Source organism: Gallus gallus, chromosome 8 (assembly GCF_016699485.2).
Source record: "Gallus gallus isolate bGalGal1 chromosome 8, bGalGal1.mat.broiler.GRCg7b, whole genome shotgun sequence".
NCBI classification, from domain to species: Eukaryota; Metazoa; Chordata; class Aves; order Galliformes; family Phasianidae; genus Gallus; species Gallus gallus.
In genome coordinates, this window is record NC_052539.1 from 26,506,173 (window position 1) to 26,533,903 (window position 27,731).

The following is a 27,731-nucleotide window of genomic DNA, read 5'->3' on the forward strand; positions in this document are numbered from 1 at the left end:
AGTTTTTAGGGTTTTTTTTTTTTTTGCTTATATTCTCACACAGTTTCACACTAGTGAAATCCCAGAGCAACTCAGCTAATTTTAATCAAGTTATTAACGTAAAACAGGAACTGTGCATATCAAGCATCATGTCACTTTTATTACTGATGAGTGGCTTTGGCCATCATCTCACTCTCCTGCTCTGCAATATTCTTCTGCATGGCCTTCAAACCATTTGAACGTTGCATCACTTGAACCGGACTCAGAAGACATCAGCATAGGTGTTTCAGGAGGAACCATCTCCTTTCCGCATGGTTGGTGATGACACCATTCACCAGGAGTGGTAGGCCATCCTCTTTATGCAGGATGGCAAGGGGAAACTTCTGCCTAATGCTTTACCCTCCATCAAATATTAACACAGTGTAATCCTTGGTTGTGTCACTGTCATTGTGCTAGTAGTAAGCAACAGCATGCTCAATGGTTTTTAACTGCGCACTTGAAGCTTTTGCCTCCTGTTATATAAATGCAGGGAGAAAGTTACCATGTGCTCTTTCTATCAAAATAAATTACCGATAACATTTTCACGTTTAAGCAGATAAGACACATGTCTTCTGTTCACTGCGTAAAGGCTGAATCCACTTAAAACCAACAGGAGCCTTTTCATCCACTTCAGTGAACTTCTGCTGAGTTTCCAAAGAAGTGACATGGTTATTCCCCCACTCTCAGCTATACATTGGACTGTTCTTAGTAACTTGCCTGAACTCTGTGTACTCTCACTTCAGAAATCGCAGAGCATATATTTTGTTTTTCCAAAGAACTTCTGTTATTCTTTCTATGTAATATACAAAAGACTCCATCCTTTCTCAAGAAAATTAGGAGGATAAGTCCTGCAAGAGAAACCATGCTTAGATTTTGTAGGCACTGGATTGCCAACAGTTTAACCCCCATCTGCCACAATACACCTCACAGTGTGATAAGTCCATATCAAGGACCTTGCATCACCAAGAGCTGTACAGTCTCCCCACTGTCATTTGCAGCAGCTTGTAGGGTGTCTTACATGATAGGACATGACTGTCCTACTATGTAACTGTAAGATGGTGTGTCACAGAGGTCAGGATTGGCATTACACTTCAAAAAGATGTATGCAGCAGAATACAAGATGTGAAGCTCTCTTAAATTGACTGTTAGCAGCTGATTTGGAGAAGGGGGGTTTTATAATGTTTCTTGAGCCTGGAGGAACCCTCCTGTTACCACACCAATTAATGTTGAGTCTGATACCACAACACTTTCCTGTGTCAAGGGAATTCTCACAGTGTTCATTCACGCAGCAGGAGTGGATGAGCACCAGCATTCCCCATTTAGGCGTCCTGTTCTCTGTGTGCCAGAGCTGCAGTTGTGGGTCCTTCCAGAGCAAGATGCTAAGCAGATGATTTGACTTCAGGGTAGAAATGTTACTGAAAACCAGAAAGAAACAAAAAACATGTGCAATCAGCCCCCAGACTGGTGGATTTCAAAGCTTATTTTTTCCTTATTTCTGTGTTTCTGATCATCTGTATTGTGACTAGGAAAAGGTGGAAGAGTAGGGTAATGATAACAGAGAGGAAAACCGCAAAGTACAGACAGAAAACTATCAGAAAAGCAATGCACTGTTCCATTTCTTTCACATTTTCATCAAGGAAAGAATTATTACTATTGTTTTAAATACCGTCTTGTTTGGTACTACTTTCAGAGTGCTCCCAGCTGAAAAGATCATATTTAAATAAAAGATTTCTTCTCAAAGTTTCCAGGTAAGTATGCACACATGAAACAGCCACTGGGTTTGTGTTATCCTGAGAGATCACCACATCATAAATGCCAACATCCCATCCACAATAACTGATTCTTTCAGAGTACTTAAGCAGTCTAAAAGACCTCAAGGTCTTAACGCTTCCTTGTATTCTCACTCTGGAGCTACAATTCTCTTGACTTGTCTCTACAGCAATGTTTCTACATTGCTATTTTTTTTTTTCCCCCTCAAATCAGCACATGGTTTCTTGAAAAGAGAAAAGAGTCCAGAAAAAAATATATGTATTTTCCTTTTCAACTGATCCGGGAGGCTCTGGAATCGTATCTGAATTTTCCACATCCTTAAAAGTTCTTGGGGATTCCTTTCTGACTAGTAGGAACTAAAGGCACAAATATTTTGAAACATCTATAGAACTCTATAGAACTGTAACAACAGTAACACAGATGGACGGAGCAGTGACACTGCAAGTTCAGGTAGCAACAAGCCATATACACTGACATTTACCTCCAAAAATCTCAGGCATTTCAATGCTCAAAAAGCTTTAAGCAATAAAGCATTTATTGTTTAATCCTCAGAAAGCTTCAGAGTTTAGCCTTGATTAGTTAGAAGACTTGACTATCAGTAAGTAAATAAATACACAACTCAATTGCAGTGAGGTAGCTGCACTAGCACAATTAGCATCCATAAAGAAGAACCATGACAAAGGTGTATTTTTTAAAACACTGATCAGACTTCACACAAAGCCATAACCTCTCTATCCCAAAAGTACCTGCACAGACATATTAACATGCACTTGAAAGCACTGTCAGCTCACACATTTCAAGCATGATCATACATAACCCTTCACACTCATGTTCCACCAAACCTTTGGAGCATCGGTCTTCACACTTCCTTTGAAAAATGGGCTGCAACAGGAGAACTGCTCACGAACACATTATCAGTTGCTTGAAATGTAGCCTAACAAAACAAGCAAAACAAACACTCCCAGAAAGATTAATGCAGCACTTGCTGACTTCAAGCTTGCTTTGGATGTAGTACAGCAGCCCTGGCTGCAGACAGCCAGGCTCCATTACTTCATCGTCCTGTCTCCCAGGGTGAGACACATCAGGTGGCAGGTAGCAGCTCTCGTATCAGACACATCCTGCTGACTGAAGGTGGTAGTGTTCTATGCACGGTTCTCCAAATGGGTGAAGTATCCTGCAGCAGGTGGCTAGCAACATGCAGCATTAGCTTGTCCTTTGGCATTTCTTCAGCACCTTGAACCACAGCTGCAAGTGTACAAGGATGTACTGATCAGTTTGTAAGATGAACACAGTCATAAACACTACTTGGTGATGTGTTTGGAATAGCTCCCTTTATCAGGACATAAATCAAAATGTTTTCTGATTACAAATAAGAAAACACAGCGAGTCTTTTGCATACATATTAGCAGAATAATTTGGATTCGCCCAGGCAAGTGCGTGCACGTGTGCAAGTGTGTATGGATAGACATCAAACAATTCTTATATGCATCGACAACTTACTGTGATAATGCCATAGAATTAACAGTTAAACACAACAATTATCTTCAAATCTTTGCCTCAGACAGTCAATAATCCTGTCCCACTTGTTGTTGCTGGCAAAATTCCTACTCAAAAGGCGGGACTGTCTATTAAACTTTCAAGCAGCCACGCAAAGAAGGGTGGTACACAGGTTAACACAGATGCACAGAGCAATCCAATCAATAATTTGCCAGATTTGGGGCTCTTTTTTTTTAAATAGTTATGCCAGTTAAATGTAGGAAGGCACGGCATGCATGATAAACCCTGGAAAACTTCAAAAGCCATACTTCAAAAACCATTCACATTTGAATAAGTTACATATCAATTACTGCTAAGGTAGTTCTGATGGATCACTCTGATAAGAAACTTCTGCTTACCACAATTAGCAGATAACCCCGCTAATGAAAGGAGAAAGAGGAGTTGACAACATGTCCTTGAGAAGATGTGGGTTTGTACCTTCAAGCATATGCACAGGGCTTCTACCAAACCTTACCAGTGGTGGCATTAAGTGATGAGCAACTCCATAGAAAAAGAATTTGAAAGGAGTTAAGAAATTTGAAGTTAAAATATTTTATCCCGGAATAAAAGTGTTTCTCCTAGGAAATATTGCCTCTGATGTCTATATTTCCCACTTGTTACTGTTACTCTGCCCTTTGCAAGGGAGATATGCATCACAGGAATACTTGATGAAGATGGTTTTTATTTGAAAAATTTTGGCCAGTGTCACATGGGAAACATCCACAGTGATGTACGTGGGTTAAGCAAATCCCCCTTGTACAATATTTTTAAGTGCTCACTTTGACTGAATTCAGATTTGAGTATTGCTATTCCCATGAAATGGGGTCATACGTTGTTGCAGAAAGAATTAACATCCACTTAAAATCCCAGAAAGGGTGAAAATGTTCTGATCTTTACTTTTGTTGTTAGTCTTCATTGTGCAGGTTTCTGGTTATAAACACCCTTTGAAACATTGCCTTTAAACAATTCTTATGTGAATATAACTACTTTGATCACTGGTAAAAAAAAGTAATATGTCCAAGGAGAAGTCTATACTTATTTTGTGTCTCAAAATCCATTTCACATCAGCTTTGTTCTATGGCTTTACAACTGCTCAGTAAAGAAATCTGCCAAATGCAGAACAAACCCAGATAGAAACGTAAACAGTGGTAAGGCTTCATTAATAATCTATATAATGTTTTTATAACAAAAGGTTTGAAATACAAAAATAAGTTTATCCAAACACATACTGGTTTTAAAATTAGTCACCTTTCCTTCTGCTTGCATTTTGCAGATATTCAGGTAAATGCTTCTTCTCCACTGCCACTGCTTTACCCAAAGCAGTAAGCAGTGTCTCTGGAGACATGATCCATGTAGGCAGGCTGTACCTGGCCCAACACCACCACACGTGAAGATTGAGATGCTTCTGTCCACTCTGTTATGCGTGCCAAAGAAATTCAGGAACTTGCAGGGGCATTTTTCCAAAGTGAGCAATACTTGAGTCCAGCTTCCTTGTACATATGGGAGGAAGTATTTCTATGGTAGTCTACCATCCAGTAAACCTGCAAGCAGAGGATTTATTGCACTTGAGATCAAGAAGCCTTGTGTTTGATCATTTATACAGTCGTTTATGAATGAATGCATTCAGAGCCCAGCTTCAGCACACTCAAAAAATTCATAGATGCAGCCAAGAACAATACATTGAAAGTTTGTTAGAGACCAGATCCTCTGCTGGGGTATGTCAAATGGTAACTTTGTAGACTTTGGGGGGGAAAACAACAGTTTACACAAGCTAAAAATTCAACTTCTTGCACACTGAGCTTCTCTGTAAACAGTGCTTTGGTACACATCTGTGAGCCAGATAATAAATGCTTCAGATAAATCACTGGGAAGTTTACAGAGCTCCACACACTCACACAGATTTTCAGCCATATAGCAGAGGCCAGAAGTCAGCATTGATTACTTCTCTGTAGCTACTAGCTATTATAGATATCAAAGCCACACAAATGTGGACAATTTCTTAAAGCACTGTGTTGTATTTCTGAAGAGCTCTCTGAGACCTCTGCAAATTTCAGTCTATGGTTATGGGATGGATATATGAGCCCCATGGTCAAGTACAGCTAGATATTCCCACTGAGACTTGATACGTCAAACACAACTGCCAGAACACTGCTCCAGTAAATCAGCAGATGCACAATGCCTATTTCCCACAGCAAGGACTCCCTGTGATCCTACACCTCATATTGGCATGGTTTATCCCAGCACTAGGAGGGCATCCACAAATTACTGGTACTATAAAAGGAGTCTTTCATAAAGCCCAAACATTTGTGATTTTAGTTTACACGGAAGTCCTGGTCAAGTGGAACTATCCAAGCACAACAGCACTTACTGAGGACTTCTCTATGACTGTTGGCTAAGGGGTAATTTAAGAGTGCTGTTATCACAGAGGTTACAAAAATATAGAGCTGAGGTTTTTCAGGACATAAAACATGAGCTAATGGACAGCCTCCAACGATGGAGAGCCTCTGAGAAACCTGGATGACAACAAAGGCAAAAATCTTCAACCTGGTATTAAAAGACACTAGTGGGCATTGCCCTATAAAGGATTGTTCATTGATCCAGCACAACTTACTGGGCTTAAAATGGTAAGTTACTTTTCACAACTGTGACCCCACCTATAAACTCTCAGCCTCACGCTGTCTTCTTCCAAACACTATCAGCCATCATCAACATACTTATCTTTGCCAGACAAAAAATGGCTATCTAACTTCTGTTATGATAATTGATAATAATAAGCTGGTAAAGGAAAAGAATCATTATTTCATCAGCCAAATCATACAGTGCTACTGGAGAGGCACCTGAAGTTTTGCTTACCTAAGTATGAAAGGCTCAGTCCATGCTAAAAAAAAAATTGTACGTTTTAATGTAACTTTCATATCTTAAATCCATTTGAACATCTACAGAATAATTGTTTAAGATAGGAAATAAACAGGGAAGAATTGTCTTTGTACAAGTTATTTTATTAAGGACATGAATATTAATGTCACTGGGTACACCAAACCCTGTGCAACCATGGAAACTATTGCATGGGATCCATTCAGTCCCCATATCTGAAATGTGGCCTATGGTTGCTATGAGAAGATATAGCACACACCCCTCAGTTGTTCCTATTAGGCAGCAATATTTAGGCTCTATTGTGTATTTGTCTCTGCTTCATCTCAGCATAAACTATGTTTGGAACAGAGGTTAAGGAGAAGGGTTCAAGATCTGAAAGCATATCTTTTGGATTAATCTAGGAAATCAGATGATCCTTCACAACAACTCAGGGTTTATTTGTGACACTAACTGGTATCTGAGAAGGTAAAAAATATTATCACCAATTTAACTTGGAGAAGTTAAGGATTAATTTATATTCCAGGAGCATATATGTATTCTTTTCAAGCTCATCCTCAGCCTAGAGTAGTTGCAGACAGCCTACAGGAATCAGAGATAAAGAAACACTCCAAATACATTCTGGAATTAAGAAAAAAAATCTATTGCAGTGCAGAAATTTGAAAAAAAATACATAGATGCACACTTCCAGCAAACTGGTAAACTTATGATTCTAACTCTCATTTAATCTGTATTTTTTTCCTCACTCCAAGACCAATTCTTCTAGGAACAAATAAAAAAATATGTCAACTTACCATAATAAAGCTTGAAAATCAAGCAGAAGTCTTCTGGAAGGTTTAGGAACTCTCACAGTTCAGAGAATATCATCCTCTACCAGTGTGAGCCAGGAAAACATCTTCCCTGTGCAACACATGTAACTTACCTACACCAGTCCTTGCACTTTTGCTTCAAAAGACTGCTGGCCACAGGCTGAGGTGAATTAATAAGTCGTTTTTCAGCAGAAACTTGCGTGAATAAATGCTATTTCCAAGCATGTAAAAAAAATCAGGTGAGAAAAACACAAATTCTCCTTAATTAATAACCATTTAAATGCCAGTAATCTCTTTGGAGAGAATAAATTAGTTTAACACAAGACACTGCGCAGCTGGAGTGCAGCCCAGGAAAGCCAGTCGTACAGCATCTCAGCACCCCCAGGCAAGTGAAGTGGGTTTTGAGGCCTCAGGATTGCAAGGAGCAGAGAGCATCCTGTGAGCACAAAACTGCTCCAGGCTCTTCTTTTAAAAGCTACCTTTAAACGAAATGAACAGAAAGACAGCATCAGCACATAACATAACCATGAAGCAGTTTGTGCAAATGCGGGAAGCCTGAGAGAGCTCCTCCACCAGCTCCTCTTCATACCACTGCAACTCATCCCTCCTGGGGAGAGATTTCCCATGGCCAACTTGACCAAGGATGGCCAGGTCTGACACCCCACAGGACAATCACTCACCTGAGGCATTCCTTCTTTTCTCAACTGTCAGTGTCCCCAGTTCATTTAAAACCACATCTACCTTGTGGGATTCACTTTCTTTGGGAACATGGAGCCGTGGTTCAGTTTCAGGAACATGCACCATCTGTCCTCTTCCTGTGCTGATGCCTTTATTCCTTGAGACAAGTTTTGCTGCTTCTACATATTCAAGATGCACCAGAAATATCAGAATAACCAACTTGAGAAAAGCGAGCAGAGCTTCCATCCTTTGAGTCCAGGTGCCTTCAGCATTAATTTCTGTGAACTAAGGCAAGAGCAGCCCTTCTGCATAAAAAGGACTTAAATAACTGCTTCCAGCTCCACAGCTTTCAGGAGGAATTTTCCTTCATATTTTAAGGTACCTACAAGAGTGACCCATTTTCCTCCAGGCTGCTGCAGGTGCTCCTTGCTCCGTATCACACAGCAGCCAGCGGAGCATCTTGCGGGTGCTGCAGGGTGCTACTGCAGTGCAGGTCAGCAGCTCACATGACATGTGTCCAACAGATGGAGATCATCCCCTGGCATGCAGGCAGGCTAAGGTAGGTCACCCTATGTGGAGAACATGCTAAAGGGAAACAGTGCTCCACAACAAAATCAGAGCAGTCCTAAGCTGCCTACCTGAAGCTGTTCAAAAAAACATGTAGCACTGGAAATGCTGTTTGTTGTGGAAGCAACCAAAATCACAGAACCTATTAAATGAGTAGCTTGAGTAATTGATAGCAAGGCATATTCCTTCCCTCACATTCATTTAGAAGTGCCATTATTTCAGAAAACTCAAGCTCTGTGCTCCGAGGACATTTTCCTGTGCTAAGGAGGGTTTCTATACCTACAAAGGACTTCACCCAAAGCCCAGACTACCAGCATCACATCCACAACTAACATGCCTCCTTAGGAAAGTGTCCCCTAAATTCTGGTGTCACATCATTTTCCACATATGATTTCTCCAGGTATGATTACGATGCCCACATCCTACTCCTGGATCAGGTTTTGTTCTTATCAAATGAAGCTAACAGTCCTTAAATGATTTCATTAAAGTGCTTTAGGAAAAGTTTACCTGAGAAACACCTCATTTACAGATGGTAGCAAATCCCTCAACCTGGGCACTTGACTTTAATTTACAAAAATTCTTAGGAAAAGTAGATGTTTGGTAAGAGCAGAGTGATGTTGGGTGACAGTCAGGGCTGGCAGGACCAATGTCACACTGGTTCAAACCTCAGCACAATCCTAAAGCACCGGAGGAGTCCTGGGCCCTGTTTTGGGAGCACCTCTGTTGTCATCACACAGCATTTGGGGCAAAGAACTGCAGAGAAGGATGAGCCTCTCACTAGTGCATCAGTACTTTCAGCTTTGGGATAATACACATCACAAACACCGCTGTAAGCCACACTGAGGATGGTTCTGATCCCCAAGGATCGCTGTGCTCGCTCAGGGCCGGTGCTATTTAAAAGACAGCTCTGCTGAAGCTTCTATTTGCAGCATGAAGAAGTGAACGTTACCAGATATAGCCTTAAGGTTTCAGAGTGTGAATTACTGTGGTGACATGCTGAAGCAGAGAGAAATGGCAGTGACCTGCAAGCTACTGTTTGTCAGCATATTAACCCATTCATACGCACTACAGTGCATGTGTCTCGTGGGTAAGATCATACCCCACATGTCACTGTGTGCCCTACTTCAAGTAAGCCCTCAAAATTTTGGCCCATTGAAGCATACAAAGAAATAATTTCAAACCACAAAAACCAAGAGTAGATTTGAACCAAGAGCTATATTCAATCCTCATATATTTTTAATAATAGAGACATTCTCCTACTTTCTACATCAAACTCATACTGCACAAAACTGCATTTATCTACACTGCAGCTACGAATACCGACAGGAAGACAACATGAAGAATCTCCCATGTTTAGAGACAGAACTGTCCTTAGCACTACCATAATAGTACTCAGGTAACATGGGAACTTTTGTTGGTTTTCTGATTCGCCCTAAAAACCAGCACATTTCCTCAGAGTAGTCAGACAGTCTCTATTCTACACAAGAAGACCAAAGCTCTACTGAAGACAAATAAACTTTTTCCTGTTAGATGCAAGTAGAACCAAGATTTCAGCCAGCGTTAGGCCTTTACATCCAAGCGGGATTCAGCCATGCATTTAGATTTTAATGTCTAAGTTACAATACTCTTAGAAATCACACATATTTCAAATATCACATCACTATGTACGTATTGCAATTGCTACACATGTCCCAGGTTCAAGCAGCTCCCACTTATATGTCTACCATGTCCTACGTGCATCTTTAGGCTCTCAGAGCTATGTGGGTAATAAGAAATATTAGTCATAGTAACTTAAAATTTAGGCCTTCACAACTTGGCCTACAGAGCATCTTAGAAATGCGATACATTTACATGTGATAGATGGATGTGATATATTAAACGCACCATCTCTTACTGTACTTAAATGCTGAAAGCTAGCAATATCAAGATAGATTTATGATTTCCCCCATCCTCTAACTGGTGGTGATCAAACAGTACTGCTCAATTTAGATCATTTAACTTACGTTTTTGTTCAGTTGGCCGTTAATGTATGTTTTAGTGTATTTTTTTTTTAGTTCTAGCAAATTGTATAGAAGCAGACAAATCACAAAGTTGCCTGACTGCTTATTGCATCTTTTTCAGAACACATTGGTATATCTCTATTCTGGAGAATATTTCACAGTTCAGTGATGGAAAATAGTTTGCACTTCATTTGTGCATGTACTAATTTTAGATTAAACAGGACCACATAAATCCTGCTGAAAAATGGTGCAATTAAGCCAGACCTATTTGTAAAAAGGACAATACGTGGCTGTAATTATAATGACTAAACATTTGGTAACACATTGACTTATTAGTGTGCTAACAGGAATTTGTGCAACATGCTGAGTAGGTCTCTACACGAATAAATCTTAATATTTCCTCAAAAGCCATTAAAAACAATTTTCTATTGCATTTGCATTTCTGATCAGCTTCTACAGTGATCTGCTTTATCAAAATGGCCACTTTCATTGTAAGCATAGTACTAAGCATGCTCTATACTTCCTGCTAGGGCATAAAGTTATCCCCAGTTAGTCAGTTGGTTTTATTTCAGAGCAAAATTGTTATCCAAGAATGACTGAATGATTGGCATATACATCAAAGCTCACAAGTATATCTGTTTCAAGTGACCAGTATCTGTAAAGATTTACAGAGCTTGTACTTCATGATGCTCTTGCAGTTTATATGAGGATTTAGATTCCTACACTTTTTGTAATATCACAGAACTATCATGGTCTTCACCAAAACAGCTTGGCTACTAGCACACATGCATTCCTGTGTACCTATACAAGGCCACAGAAACTATGCCCACAGTAACCTTATGACACCAAGTAAGGGAACAAGCTAAATTTAGCTTCATTTTTTCCTGTTTATAGCCAAATTCATCTGCCTTCAGTCTTTGCTGTGGAAACCCACACTGTTGTGTAAGCATTCCTGCTTCACCCTGCCTATCTCTCCCTCTTTCTTTGTGCTAAGTGATATATGGGAAGGAATTGTATGCTTGAGACCCCCAGTCAGTATGCGCAGTGCCCAAGCAAAGTGAAGGGGCCCAGCTTACCCCAAGACACTCCCCAGGATACAATGGGCCATCACTGATGCCAACTCTAACCTTTGCATTCAGCCAAAGCCACTGAAAACTCAATTACACAAAAGGTGAGTTGGAGGCAAGACAGGGCTCAAATATAGGCTGAAGTCTATATTCAAAGAGCAATACATACATACCAAATGTCCTCTTCAGACACTCTCGTTCCACCAAGTTTTTTTAAGGGTGCTACGGATGATGCACGGAGGCACGGAGATTAATACAGCACTTCCAGTCACCCGTGGAATATTTAAATGTAGAAAAAAAAAAAAAAAAACCTATATGGGAGACTTTTTTTACCTTCCCATTCCTAGTCTTTCTGATTCTCCTCTTTATTCTCCAACCCTACATAAAAAACTTATTTTCATAGTTCTATGCCTTTCTCTGAACTAGATCAGAAAATCCCTCTCATCTACAAAGGACTCATTTCCTTCAGAATTAAGACACTGAGTCAGTTGTTTCCTCAGATCCAGTGACCTTTCTCTACTAGCTGGGAGGCTTGATTTTTTCACAGGAGACCACATAATATAAACATAATCAGTCCTTTCATATCATGTAGCTCTTAGCTTCAGCAGGGGCTTCCTTACTTTGAGATTGTTCCTTCTGATAACTCCCTCTAAAGGAAGATCCATCCATTGGAGGGGGAAAAAAAAAAAAAAAAAGAAGGAAAAAAAGAAAAAAAAAGGCCTTTAAATGCTAACATTCATTCACTGCCACTAAATGTGCACCTGTGTCTTGTCATTTCAAAATTAATATAAGCTGAGATACATGATCCCTTTTGGTAATTAACACAGTCCTCTCAGAGTCCCCTTTCCCCTCACGCTAATTAGCACAGAAAAAAACCTCACGCAGACAAACAGACAAAATAGCCACAGGACTCCACTGTTGAGCAAAGCACTTTCAGGGGGAGAAGGGCAGAGCTCTGTGTCGGTAATTTTAAACACCTGACTGCCTGAAGCATGCAGGTGTGAAAGAAATGTTGACGAAGTGATGCAAGCCTTTAAAAATGCCTGAAAATTCTCAATCCTCATTAGCGGTATGAATAATTTATCAGCAGCCCCACAAACTGGGGAAGGGAGAGTCTTGTGCTCTACTTGGCTAGCAGTGAGGTTGGTCAGCCACCGAAAGGGGGAGGGGTACAAAAAGTTTCTGAAAAATTGGAAATTGCTCTCAAAACACGATCTTTTCTTGCCAGGGCTTTTACAGAGATATCATAAAGAGACCAGTCCCAGAAGCACGGGGTATTTCTTCCAGCACAGGGAAAGGACTGCTCAAAGCATTTAATGCACTTTGAAGAACTGCGCTTACTTTAATCTATCTCTTACTTGGTTTAAATAACAAGTACATTATATTCGAAATTAAAAAAAAATAAATCAGTATTACTAGTTAAACATTCTCTAAAATGGATTTCAAATTAACTTGAAGAAGTTTGAAAATACTGTAAGGAATAAATGTTGCTTTTAATCTTTCAAAGCCCAAGCTGTAGCATTACTGTTATCTTCTCTTGCCAAGTGTAAGAAGCGCGCCGGTCTTTAGGCACCCAGCAGTGTTTCCTGGAAGGGCAATGAAAGAGTGGATGGCGAAAGCCTGCCAAAAAGAAAATCAAAGCCATACCTGCAAGCTGCAGTACAGTTCTAGGAATCCCTTCAGACTTTCCTTTTCATGTGTTTGAAACTGAAACTTTTCAAAATGCTGGCATATGTCCTTAAAATCATTTTTACTTCTGAAACCCAAACAACTTGAGTGAGGTGGAGGGGAGGAAGAAAGGGAGAGAAAAGACAGGGTTAAAATGAAGAAGGGAAGAAGCAGCATTAAAGGCAATTGGATTGTCCTGAAGCAGTCTCTTCAGAGGAAAAGAGCCTTAAAATGCAGGAAATCTGTCTAACCCCCTAACCGTTCCCACTCAGGCTGCCCTGCAGTCACAGATGTTACTGATTGAGTTAGATAGCAATTCCAAGCTCCCAAAACAGATTCCAAGTGAGAAAATAGGAAAAGTCCTTGGTTGCTATTAGATACGCATTCTGAAATAAAAAGGAGTATGGGCAGGGAGGAATTTGTGGCCTGGATTAGGGGTTCCATGGTAATTACAGAGCAATGGCAAAGTGCCTCTCGGCTGACCCGTGGAACATGGTGCTGGCTGGGAGCTGCAGTGAAAACTTCTGGATAGATGTCAGGGCTTTTTCTCCTACTGTGATTTATTGATACATTTACCAGGAATGAAAACAGTACAGGTCTCTGAAAACGTCACAGCAGCCTACAGAGATTAGATGAAAAAGTGGAGAATTTAGTAGGGGACACTAAAAGCCTTGTAAATGAAGTATTCAGCTGTGCAATTAAATTCTATTGCTGAGTAATTTATTGCATCATCACTGAAAAGCTGAAGGGAAGTTATCGAGTCCTAAGGGACTGAGTAGGACATACCCCTGTGCTATGCCCAAGTGCTCAGCAACTCTCAGACATCTACTGGCTGCATCAGCAATGTGGGAAGAAAAAAGGCACACCACGTGCAGGAATAACAACTGTTATTTAAGAAAAAGCAGCTGTATTAGTCAAGCCACAGTGTGCATCAGCTGAGCAGATAGGTCCCCAGGCCTGTGATATATAGGGCAATCACCCCAAGCTATACACAGCCTTCTTGTCCCAGCCCACATGGCTCGTCCTGGGGAAAGCAGGAGGAGATACTGAACAAGGCCATGCAGACCATCTGCTGGAAGAGCTGATGACAAAACCTGGGACCCACCGGGTTGTACAGGGCTTGAGACTGCTGGCTGGTGCCTTTTTGTTCTACTTTATGACATTCAACCGATAGCAAACGAAGGCCATTCTGCTATGATCCTCATTTGGTTTTGTACATTTAGATTTAGGTTTTGGTTTGCTCTCATAAAAGGTTATTCACAAGTTCTAGGTGCCCTGGCAATTATCTAGATTCACAGCCCAATTGGAATAAACACCTGGCAACATAATGATCCTCCTGCACAGAAAAAGCAAATCAATCTGGCCAGCCAATAAATCAAGTGGCAGAATATACCCCATTCCACCCAGCTCCAAATCCCATGCCATCAGGCCTCCTGCAAAGCTGTTATGTACAGATGGTTTTTTACATCGTGCCTGGAAGGGTCAAAGATATTTGAGCTGTTTCACACCGCTGGGGCTAGGGACAGGCTCCATAGCCAGTGGGCATTGGCAAAATGTTCTGTTGGCAGCCCTCTCCCTTCTCCAGCGAGGGTCTTTTCTGCCTGCCATGCAGCCAGTTGCAACTCACTCAAAGTGGTGGGTAGTGCTTCCATTTGGAGATGGACCAGTATGCACCTCAAAGGACAAGCAGTCTTCACTACCTCCTTAGCCTCTGTAAGCTATTTTGGCTTTACCTGAACATTTCTCAGAGACATCTGAAATGGAGAATCAAAACCTTGATTGCAATTAGGAAGGGGTTAAACAAAATTAAGTGAATAAAAGGCTCCAAACATTTTCAGGTAATTGTGGTCAGCAAGTTTAGCTGAACTCCTTCTGGGAGAAACTATGGCAGAATTCACCACGTCTTTCAGACACATCTGTGTGTATTTCACTGTGACCAACAGTGTCACAGATAAGAGGTAATTCCCTTAACAAAGGGTTAAACCAGCGGAGGACGAATAGGTGGGATTACAGATGAATTTCAGGCTACAGTGTCAGGAGAAGCATCAGAGTTAAATGCCCTGCTGTATACTTTCTGAGGGTAAAACAGCCCCTCTGTAATACATTGTTTCCTTCAAGGCAACAAAAGAAGAGAAATGGATAGAAATGGAAGCAAACATCCTTGACTAATGAAAGACACGAGGGCTGGCAAACTTCAAATGACTCCAAGTTGGAGATGTGAGAGCCCACCCAATATTCATGCATATATATGTATATATATAAATTGTCACCAAAATATCCCCTGTGCTTGAATTAAAGTCTTATGCTAGCCGGTCTCCCATTCAATTCCACATTTTCTGGTTTGTCTCAGAGGACTTCAGCAAGAGCCCACACCTCTGCAGTCACGCAACCTGATGGCCATGAGAAGAAGTTTTGTCCTGGTGACAGGCAAACTCCTTTCCTTGGCTGTAGACACAACGGAGTGGATTTCTGAAGTCCCCTGAAGTATCAATAACACATTTTTAAAAATGGATGTACAGTAAGAGTTGGATTTCTGGAGGGGGAAGAGCTACCAAAATTATTGGTTCCAGCCTGGTTAACTGAAAGCTCCATGAGAAACACAAAGTGAGGTGAGGCGACACACGGCCACCCATTGATGTAATGAGGAGGAAACACAAAGGCATTAGAGAATACAGATGGAAAGTGGTATTTTGGCATTTTCACAATGAAATAAGATAATTGTTAGACTTTAGGTAAACGTATGTTTTGGTGGGCTCAGAAGAGAAGTGGAAAGAGTTTGCACATGTAGGCCTTGGATACTTCCACAGTGCCACCCTCCATTGCTGGAAGGGAAATGCATTTGAATCATTACATGCACCTTTAGCAAGAACCCATGACATCATATTTCCAAATATTTTGCAAAAAACAAAGAGGCTGATTTAGTCATGAGTCAGATATTGTTAACTTGAGAAATATTAGTGAATTAAGTTTATATCAATATATCAATAACATTAATAACTATTGGGTGCTCTGATATAAATTAGTTAGCATTGTGCTAGAAAATGGTTTAGGATATACAGAGTGATTTACATAGCAGATCGTGTCATGTGCCTGACTACTCTGCTTTTCATATATTTATTTGGAGAGCCAGACAGATAACAGAAAAAGTAATTAATAGATTTGGCTTGAAAAATGTTTAGGTATTAGTGTATATTCTAGTAATCAGTCTGATCCCAGTAGCTAGGTGAAAAATGGGGAGCAAATACTTCACTTACTGGAGATACAGCATGAAATTCATTGCATCGATCATCTAAAAGTCACCTCTTAGTTTTAGCAGGGTGGATAAAATCAGTGAAATACAGGAGAAAGCAGTGAGAAAGAAGGCAGTCATGTCTGGCTACTTGCTCTCAGGAAGTGACCAAGCCACTGCTGGAAAGCCAAGCTCTCAGCTGGAGAACGATCACTGCCTGGGGACTCAGTCAGCCACACAGATACTGATGACACAAGACATGATAAGATGGCCACAAAGTTCTCTTGATGGAAGCACTTACCTGCAGACCTGCAAGTGCCGGGAACAGTGCTGGAGGCAGGCTTTGGCAGGGAAGTCTGGCTGAGGGTAGTTTGTCCTTCTGACCAGGTAATTTCTTCTGTGACACAAATAGACTCAGAATATTACATGAGATACAAAACAGAAGGAAGCTGGCACTGTTAGTGATTATTTATTACCTATTTATTAGCAGGTAATGGCTGACCTGCAGGCAATACTGAAGAAATGCATTAGTCTCACTCCTAAATTACAAACAGTTTTGACTTCTGCTACTGAGCCTCAGAAATCTGTCTTACATTGGTCAGTCTGGCCACCAGATTAGCTTTTTAGCTGCTGCTGAGGAAATGGCTGTGTTGGAGGAACGTGAGTTATTAAACCAAAAAAGTGCATCAGTAGTGTATGAATACGAAGGCTACCCAAGCATCTCTGCTTCCTACATCACAGAGCTGGTGTTCAAGTACCCAGCGAAAAAGCAGCAATTGCTGCACAATTGCTGTTATTCCAGAATAAAACTTGAAAAGAAATCAACCAACCAACCAACCATCATTTGACCACTTCAAATTTATAGAAATACCAAAAATTCATCGCTTCTTGAAGAGCCAGGTGGGCTAGCAGCTGATGGCAAACATTCCTGCATTCCTGATGAAAAGCCTTTGTATTTTTTCTTGCAACACAATGACGTGTTCTTGTTACATCCTCTTCACTCTTGACCCCCAGGATTGGCAAGCCACTCCTTCCCCTGCCTTTCCACACCTGGCATCCTCCACGCAAACATCTGTGTTTCAAGGCCCCATGCTTCTTCCCCAGGCTGTCTCTGTATCATAAGCTATACAAACAGGAAGCATGGACATTTACATCATTTGATGTAAACCAGAGCAAAAAGGAGAGTGACAAACAACAAGCGGGGTAAGAGGGAGACTGTGAAACCAAAGCAAATAAAATTAGATCACATAGCTGCATAATTGAGCCAGTCCCTGTTTTCAAATCTTATCAAGGGGCTACTTTCAAATGTAATTATAGCAAATTACAGCTAGTGATGCCAACCTACACGCCACTGCTTATAGGTAAAGCAGAAACTGGTCACAGAGAGACTTTGGAAGAGAAGACAGAAGTGGCCAGAGGATTTCTGGGAATACAGGTACGCCCAGGCTTTAAAGTGCCCTATGAATCCTTTATCTGATCTAATAACTGAAACAGAGTTGGATTATATCTGTAGGGACAAGTCCACAGGATCTCAAATCTTAGGAAGATCTCTCTTTTGATAAGACCCAGTGCTCGCCTCCCCTACAAACTTCACGCTTCATCTTTTTAGCTGTCTTTACTATGGGTGCCCAGGTTGTGCATATTAACAGAGAAGCTGTTCAGGGATTAAAAGGAGAGAAGTAGGCTGCAGGTATTTTCTCCACCCAAAAGCAGGGTAGATGAACCCTAGGAAGCATATCTACACAGACATCATGAGACAGGTCAAATTCTGCTGGTAAACGGTCACAACAAATATAATAGGATTGTATTTCATTATAACACAAGCTGTTCTGCAAGGGAAAAGGTCTTTTGAGATTTGTTGCAGAACTGCACAGATCACCTTATCTGTTCTTACTGAAGTGATTCAATTTGTTGTAGTGCGTCACTGATTCAAGGCCAGAACTTTGCTAACCCTAAGTGCTGTATGATTAACAGCCTCTTGCTCCAACAAATTGCTGGTTTGCACTCTGCAACCAACTTTTCTTTGCAAAATTTGGTCTAATGTTTATTACAGAGCTTCATGTTTTGCATAAGATTTTGCTTCAGGGAAATTGGGTTTCCAGTATCTATCTCATTTCAGTGCAATTAGAAGAGAAAATCTGATTTTCTTTTAATTCAAGGTAGATCACATTTCAAGTATCACCGAGAAAGAAACGTCCTGCAACTTGCATTTTGATTTATGACTACTCCTTTCAGAACAATTACTATTTATACATTCATTTATCGTGCCTCTTGGTGTCATATTTTTGGCAAAGTCACCGGACAATGTAGTGTGTCCCAATTCTCCCTCCATCAGAAAACATTTAGCCGAATTGCCTTTTAATAACGATACTGCCTTTTAATTTTGCAAAATGAGAACGTGGATTGTACCACTTTACTCAGCTCTTCCTTTGATTAATGGGAATACACTTCTGCATACAGAGAATGAGGCTTCATGCATTATGGCCTGAAAAAAATTCCAATATAAAGTTTCAAGTATAAAAACCCCAGGGAACATACAATGTATTGCTTTAAGGTAGGTTTGGGGTGAACTGAAAGGTAAGACAGGGGAAAGGCGGAGGAAGAGATTCTGCTGGAAACAAGGCTGTTTATGGGAACCGAGTCAGTGCCTGGGTGTATGTATTGCTTGGATAAAGACTGGAGAAGAAAAGAAAGACACCGCTGATAACGATAATAGATGATTCTGTTTGCTGCTGTCTTCCATCATAGAAAAATACCATAGGCCAACAGTTAAACATCATCTATTTTAATTAGCATCTAAAGCATTTAGTTATCTATGTAGTAAGTAACTGCAACAAAACTATGTCAGGCTGGAATGCAAAGAGGGAGTTGTGGAAGGAAAAGCAATCTGATCTGAGCTCAGAGCTGTGGCCTCCCTTCAGATACCTAAACGCTTACATCCTAAATTCCAGCTGACATTTTAAAAGGAAAAAAAAAAAAAAAAAATGAAGTGGAGGACAAAAACAACTGATACGAAGAAATTAATTCTCCTGCCCTCAACTTTTCAATGGGCTGACTTTTGGACTTAAGCAGAGTTACATGCTGGCACAAATGCCAGCACATTGCTCAATCAGTATATGAATGGACTGCTAAATGTTCATGAACTTCTACAGGATATTCACTATTCAAAGTGTGAGATATTAACCACTTAATTTATTTTTAAAACACTGACTATTTGTGATCTTGATCAAGCACTGCTTCCACTTATATCTTCTGGGGGATGGATGGGAACCACAGCCAAGTGCAGCCTCCATCTCTCCCTTCCTCCAGACCAGGCACGCTCCCCTTCTAAAAGAGACGACTTCCCAAATGTTCATGGCACCAACATTACAAGTGAGAGCACACAACCTGTTTTCAGGAATCACTTGCTCTTCCTCACCCTGACTACTCTAGACGTGCACCCTGTGTAGATGGTGCTTGGGTTCCAAACAGGGCATACCAATGCTCTCAGCACTACCCTGCAGAGAGTTGTATTTATGGATTGGTGGTTTGGCTTTGATCAGATTGCTTAACTCTGCTTTGTATAGTGAGCTTCCCTAACTAACGGCCACATTTTAATCTAGCCTAGAAAAAAACTGGAACTACACTTCTGAGTGCAAAGCTGCTCTGAACAGCTTGCCCAGAAGTACAGTTACTGAAAATGTTTACACATGTAATTTTATTGCAAGTGTATACACAACAGTGTCTTTATTGATTACTTTCCCAGTTACGGAAGTGTCTCACTATTTCAACCCCAGCTCAACCTGCAACCTTTTCAGTTCAATCACACACCATTTAATGCTGTCCTAATATTAGCAACCCTTTATTTCCACAACCTGGATTTTCCATATTTTCATCCCTGTGACCAGCAGAAAGCTCATTGCCAAATAACAATGAGCTCATCTCAAACGCTAATGCAGTCAGTGCCAGGTGAACAAATTGTCTATTATTAGACTTTTTCATGCACTAAGAGCTTTTGTTCCCTCCTTGCCTGTCTTAACACCTGCTGTTGCAATGCGTATCAACTTTCAGAACATCGTTCACACTAACAACAGAACATAAAATGTATTGGGGAAATTGCTCATGCAAAAAGTGATTAAGTTTTGTAAAGAAAGCTTTGTCAAGTAAAAAGGAAGAAAAGTAAGGCATGTGGTGATGGGAATGGAGTAATTATGAATATAAATAAAAAATCTGCACTAAATTGATGCAACAAAAAGTTAGACGTTCAATAGCAGTAAATTCATTCAGTGGCATTCAGGAAAACACAAATAGTTGTGAGAAATGAATTTGTATTAGTAGTAGTAGTAATAGGAATTTTTTTCCTTCAGTGAGTTTCACACAAATATAGAGTGTTTGACTGGTGTGTGAAAGCGTTGATGGGATTGTGTGGGTTGGGCATATGGAAAAGGTGTAACCCAAACCCAGCAGCTTAAAAAACACATATATAGATATTTAAAAATATTTAGTAGTGTGATCCAAGCGTTAGAGAAGGAAATTATAATTAACAGGTTATAAGGTATGTTATGAAGAGGTCTGACTTGTGCTGGAACAAGAATAGTCATTGCTCATGGTATGGAAATGGACTACTGTTCCTAGGTGAAATGGTACTTTTTGCTTTTCACTTTTTTATTCTGTCAAGCAAATCATAATTAGAAGGTTGCTTTTACAAACAGGAAGAGCAGTGTGACCTGTGGCTGAAGCATGAGCAGAAGCAACCTGTCAGGACAGGCAAAATTCCTGTCTGTGGCTGAATCTCTTTTCCTCTCAGCAACTCAGCAATGTGCACTTATGATAAAATAAAATTCCTCTTTATCCTCTTTCAGCTGCCATATCTATCTAGATTGGGAACATTTCCGGCCCAAAACCCTCTCTCCCTGTGTATTTATCCTCTGTGTAGCACATGGGAACTCCAGGCTCAATTGCATGCACAGTACACAGTGAAGACATCTACAGAAAGTGGAACGGAAAAGTTTTTGTTACTTCTTGTTACTGTGGAACAAATTCTGACTTTGGTTTAGGACCCCTATCAGAAAGCTAACAAAGGCCAATTCCTAGAAAATCAGAGCTTAGGTTAAATATTCAAATAACAAGTAAGCTTTGCATACAAATAACGCAACAAATAACCCCAATACATAATTGAGTTTCTCTGCTTTTTTTTCTCTTCTTTCTCCTTCTCCTGCCTCCCCCAGGTCACACACTATGAGGATACACGTGAATGGCATCCTCTGCACAGGACACAGCCACATAAATTCAAGCCTCTATGGAAAGTCTTGCAAGGTTCTGGCTGCATTTGGATTATATCATTCTCAGATTGAAACTGAGGAGAGAGAGGATTCATTACTGACTTTTCATGTTGCTTATTTAAAAAAATACAATCAATCAGAAAGTTATGAAAAAATATTACTTACAAGAAACAAAAAGACAACGAGCAGACTCAGCAGAAGGATTTGCTCTACTTAAATATTAAGTCCAAATGCATCTGCTAAAACAACAAGAACAACAAAATAAAACTCACAAAAAACAACACAAAGTTACTTAGGCTGTTGATCAGATTTAAACTTATTCTCCGTTACCTGTAGTTATCACCAGCTTGGCATGTGGCTCAGCCTCCTGGCCAGACCTCTGGAACCATGACAGGAGAGGCAAGTTCACCACAGTGACTGGCCTTCATCCAGAGACACCTGTGTAGCATTCTCTGCTTCGAGTTATCTAAGTCTCCTTTGCATCCACCTCATTCTTTCAAGAGATATAGAACAGTTATGGGTGCGAGGGGGTGAGAGATGCAGGCAACTCTTTCCAAAACTGAGCAAAAATTATTTCACTAAGGAGTCAGCAGGTAGGACCTGCAGCAGGACACTGCTCTGCTCAGCCTTCCCAAAAATCTACGCAAAATGTGGAATGTTAACTTTGACATATAATAATGTTATATACTGATTAACAACAAAGCAAAATACTAAAGACACAAATAAAGAAGTAGATATGCAATAGGGGAAAAAACAGAAGAAGTTTCACTAAGGTGGACCAGAGTTGGACCAGAGTTGGCACAAGCTTATGCAATTAAAAAAAAAAAAGTTTGGAATAAAACAATCATCCATGCAAAAATCTGTTGAGTGCACATCACGAAGTCTTGCTGTTAGACATAATAATCCCTATTTTTGTGCAAGATTTATTCTGAGCATTTGTTATTACACCTCTGAACATAAACATAAAACACATACGAAAGCTAATAGGCAGGACAATTCACTCATTTAGATCATTCAAAACGGATCTGATGTGGTCCCTTGTATCAGATGGCCAAGCACATCTTTCTTGTAAGATCTTTTAACACATTGTATATCCATCAGCACAAAAGAGACATTTCTGCCTCTGGTGTTTGCACGCTGCTGTCACATGACCACTGTAAAATAGGTTCAAGGGGCTCATGAATCTGCCTTAGCCACCAAAGATAAACAAATCTGGAACTCATTAGTCTTCACACGGCAGTGTTTTGGCACACAGAGGAAAAGGAGTTATCAAGACTAAATTCAGAAAGGTTGATATATGTATCTACATCTCAAAATGTCTGTTAAACTGCCAACATGCTTCACATAGTCCCTGTGAGGTTTGTATTTTTTCCTGCATTGTTTAAGCTGTCAAATGTTAATGTGTTTCTGGCTTAATTTATTACACTGATATGACAAGTTATGAGCAAATGTATTCTTGTTTACTACTGTTAATATTTTGGTTATACTCATTAAGAGCAGTTTTAAGATTAGTCTTTTTTGTTATTTTGCATAGTAGAAAAGAAACAAAAGTCTTTACCAAGGACTGCATCTCCCTTCAGCTTACAGCACAGGCTTTTAAAAATAATTTGTCCAATTAACTATTCCAGCACTGCCAGGGACTGGGATGAATCCCAACAGAGGGCTCTCCCATATCCTGTCAGATACATAGTGTCTGACTACTTGTGGAATATCACATGTATAGGAGAGATGAACGTTTGCACTTAGGGAAAATCCAGAACATGGTCTTAGCCAGGTAGAGTGTCTCTCAGCATAGCTGTAAGTTGAGATTCATGGAATTTGCTGTAATGTGGGCAGGACCATCCTCTCCAGTATTAGGGAGAGCACAGAGTATCTCCCAGAATTTTTCTTCCTTTAGGCAACATTACTTTCTTGAGTTTTCTAAGACAGTGCCCATTTTATAGGAGAGGCAACAGGGCTCATGGTATGAATGTCATGCTCTGCTCGAAGTGCAGAAGCTCCACACAACAGCACATGGCACTGCCTTCGGTATACAATACACGGAAAATACATTCTTCAGGAACTGATGGAGAGGTTGATGCGGCGCACAACCAAACCTCTCCCATGCTGGCTTCATTTCAAGCAATGCTGCCTCCTTGTCATGTGATTATAAACTTATGGTAGAAACACTGGGACAACATCAGCCTTCAGGCCTCACCAACACAACAGCCATTCCTGGCTGATGGAGACTGAATTCACTGCCTGCCCCCTAACACTGCTCCTGAGGTTTAGTGAATACACATATTTCCCAAACAAGCATGTCTGTTTGTTGGCAGAACTCAGAACATCTTTATACATATACAGCACTGTGATGAGCACTTATAATGTCAGGCTGTCATTCACACAGCGTGATATACACACTGACATAGCTCAGTCACAAATACTATTGTGACAAATTTAGAAGTAGAGTTGGATGAAGATTTGTAATTCTGGCACAGGAATGATTTTAATATTCCAAACTTTGTTTTCATTCTGATGTGGAAGGAAAAGAAGGAAATCTAGAAGGTTTGAAAAAATATCAAACAATTTAGATAAGTTTCTAATTAAAATTCAGCTTGACTGCACAACATGAAGCAGTGAAAGTGGAAGTCCCAAATAAATGGAAGTCTCAGGGCTAGGGAGACAACGCTCCCGGGCTCCTGGCTTCCCATCCATACAAAAAGAGATGCAGCAACCTGCCCAACAGGCTGTCAAATTGCCAGTCCACTTAGACTCCGATCTCTCTTCCACTCTACAACCAGCTGCCAGCCTGCTCTGGTGCTCTCAGAACCACATGTCCAAGTAATCATCTGACAGGTGAACCACTGGTGGGGCAGCAGCAAGTCTCCTGATCTCCCAAACCTGTAGGCATCCAAGTGAATATCCAGAAACAGAACTACATCATTTCATGGTAATCATGGGTGTGATCCAAAGTTCCTTCTAATTTATCACCATGCTACTACATCTTCCATGGAGTATTATAGCTCTGCTTTTATATTTCTTTACATTTCACGCAGATCAGGAGCCCTACATGTACTCCTCCTACCACCTATCATATTCATGTATATATTTCTTTCAATTCTGTGCTGTGTCTTCTGTAAGCGAATCAAATTCCTAGCTGCCACAGGCCAGTCCAGCCATCCTGAAAGAACATGCCCATTTATAAAGGTCAGTAATATAGAGTTTGTCACAGGCACAGTTATTTTCACCTATAAGCTGAGGTATCCTTCCATCCAGGTAACAGAGATTTCCAGATGAGGGTGATGAGGTGATTGTGATACAAACCTTCTCCACCTGTTTAACCACAGAAGGCACCACTGTCTTCTCAATGGCTTACAGTAAATCATTGGTACAGCTTTCATGCATCTACACTTCACCACCATTGTGTGGAGTGGCCTACAATGCTGACATTACCTCTGCCTAAATGTTTCCCTCTTTTATTTTCTTTGTAATGTTTCCTGACTCACATGAGAACCTTGCACAGAATGGATCAAGTGCTTTCATCGTTGAGCTCTGCTCATGTTTGATCATTCAGTTCTCAATAGATGGAATATATTTTAAGGCATAAAAGTGCATTGTTTCATATGTATAGGAAAGTCAGCGATGATGGATAGATCTCAGCCTGCATTGGAAATAGAGTACCTCTCTAACAAGTTGTCAATCTCAATTAAGACATCAACATGTCAAATTAAGAAGATACTGCTGCACAGCCTATTGTTGAACTGCATGTCAGGTGAAATAAGCACTAATTATACACTTAGCCAGATACGTCTATTCAATATTACTTCAAAACTAAGGTCACTGAGTTATTATGAAGTGGTAGTTTACACTATTTTGGATCCCACCAAATGGCAGGTGGCCATACAAATATGCAACTCAGCATGTTCTGCTTGGTCCCCACAGCTGTGCTGCCAATCAGTTAAGGATGGCTGCAAGTAAATGCTAATTAGCTTCTGTTGATCTGCATATTCCAGCAGCCTCCCAGGATTCCCATTTTGATATGCAAGATTGCCAGTTGGGTATGCGATTGAATTAAGAACCAGAAAAGATTTTATCTTCCATACAGGAAAATGTGGGACTGAATCCCCAGCAGAGGCTGTTATCACTCTGATTTATGTTTGGCACTGCCTGTCATTGGAGTGGTAGCAAAGGCTCAGTGCTAGAGGGTGCTGCCTGCCTTCCTTTGGAGAAAGAGCCTCCTTATTAAGAGCAAACACTTACCATCTGGGGTCTGACCCACTCCTGGCTTTTACATTTGCAAGGGTTCCGCCTGTCTGTTCCCCACTCAGGGTCCAGCAGATGCTCTTCTGTAGGTTGACTGCCTCTTGAAAAATAGAATAAGAGAAAAAAATAAATAAAGTGTAGAAAGGTTTGGAGTTGTTGGAGATTTTTTGCACTGATAGGATTGCAAGATGCAAAAAAGAGAAGATTTAGCAGGGTTGTAAATAGTCCATTAATAGCTGGCTGGTAAAGTTCACAAGGACTACTTCAGAAAGAAATGGCTGGAAAGTTGTACTTCTGGGACCAGAGTGTTTAGATTTTGCACCTGTACTTCATAAGGGAAAAAAATATGATCTCATTATGTAAACATTACAATAACAATATTCAGAAATTTTGCTTGGCTCTGCTAATAGAGAGCATTGGTTCCCCGTAGTGAGGAAACAATATTTCTCAGAAACTGCTCACTGCATATGATAGCAAAATAAAATTCATCTCAGTTGTAACTTCCCTCTTTATGGCTTGATCCAACAATGGAAGAAAAATGATTATTTAATTATTGTGCCAAGTTTCTGTAGGTTGATATCATTTCTTGACTTTAAAGAAAGTTTAAAAAAAAAAGTTGGATGGCGGAACATTATATGCTGCTTTAAAATGATAGGAAACAGTTCTTCCTTAGGGATTTTAAGTTATTTTCTTTTTAAATGATGCCATTCTCACAATAATAATGCTTGTTGGCAGTCTACAGTAAGCAGGATACCTAAGTACCTGACCAATAGACCCGTTCAGTGGGGTTTAGAGGACAAATTAATAGGCAAAATTTTGTTGCAAACTTCTGTAGTGTATTGTACACATTTCAGCTTGAAACAGAAGTCAGCAGAGACTTAAAAGGTACTCATGTACAGTTGAAAGTGAAAATGACACAAATAGAAAAATACACCACAAATGTACCCCTCAGTATTTTCAAATTGCTCTATTTAGTTATAATGAAAAAATGATTAGGGAAATGCATCTTAAACTAAAAAATTACTTTCAAGTATTCTAAGTCAAACAAGCTTTGCCATCCCCTCTTTTCCTTGTACAATTATGAAGCCAAAAGGAGTCCTGAGCTTAACTGTGAGAATAACCTATAAATATGTATGTCTTTATTTATCTGTGAGATAAACCAAAGTGTAGTATGGGGAGAAACAGAGTCCTATGTTTGATTCCATCAGTTGAGAATTTATCTTAAAGAACAAAACACACATTTTTTGTGCATTAAAGGTACACTTTCTTTTAAGAAAGAGGAATTATTTACAATTGAAATTCAGTATTGTTGAAGTTTGGTAAACCCACATTTTTAGCTAAGGTGGGTTTTAATCAGCTACGCATTATGACTGTATCTATAGCCCCAGTTCAACAGGGCAAATGAAGCACATGGTTAACCTTAAGTATCATTAAGAAGTCAATGAGAATTATATGTTTTGTTGAATTAGGGCCTTAGGCTTCTCACGTTATTAAAAGAATATATCATATTTCACTTTATTATGCGGAGTTCAGGGAGCAGACAGTTTGGTAGGTGTCCTGTTGTGGTGTTCTGTAGGTTTTTTTTCCAGTGACATTGCAATTTCAGAGTCAATAAGAGGACTATATGCCAGAGCTGCTCTGCACTATCCTATGCGTTAGCTTCAGACTTTCTGCAAGATGGTTTATTTTAGCAAGGGTATTTTCATTGGTAAATCCTCTAAGTACACTGGAACAGAATGTACGTAACAGAAAATGCAAAAACTCATGCTCAGCTCATAGAGTAACCCAAAATACTTCTCTTTGGTTTTTAATGCTTACAGGAAAGAGCATCTTCATGCCTTAACATATTGCACAAGCCACAAGAAATTCAGTAACTAGCAGCAAGAATGTATAAAATTGGAGAACGTCACTAAAAATGAAGTTTAATTCATTTTTGTGTTTTAATTATTATTTTACTACCGACAAACTCCAGAAGAAGATTTTGAAGTTCTCTGGGCCCGTTTGTCAGGTTCCAT

At 40.1% G+C, this 27,731-nt stretch overlaps 2 long non-coding RNA genes across 5 annotated transcripts in view; both read right to left on the reverse strand.

The window, feature by feature from the left end:
• Positions 1 to 732: 732 nt before the first annotated feature.
• Positions 733 to 13,263, reverse strand: LOC107054026. 3 transcript variants are annotated; one of them, XR_005861989.2, is made up of 5 exons: positions 6,178 to 13,263; positions 4,573 to 4,865; positions 2,631 to 3,033; positions 1,291 to 1,433; positions 733 to 866 (listed from the first exon to the last, which is right to left on the reverse strand). It is a non-coding gene; the product is annotated as an uncharacterized LOC107054026 (long non-coding RNA). The 3 variants fall into 3 exon arrangements; XR_005861988.2 differs by having other exon boundaries at positions 741 to 1,433; XR_001467930.4 differs by lacking the exons at positions 733 to 866; positions 1,291 to 1,433 and having other exon boundaries at positions 2,306 to 3,033.
• An 8,538-nt stretch (positions 13,264 to 21,801) lies between these two features.
• Positions 21,802 to 27,731, reverse strand: part of LOC124418133 — a 45,392-nt gene continuing 39,462 nt past the window's right edge. For both annotated transcript variants that reach the window (XR_006939973.1, XR_006939974.1), the window contains exons 2-3: positions 25,714 to 25,816; positions 21,802 to 21,967 (exon numbers count right to left, since the gene is read on the reverse strand). This is a non-coding gene — a long non-coding RNA (uncharacterized LOC124418133). The remainder of the gene's footprint in view (positions 21,968 to 25,713; positions 25,817 to 27,731) is intronic.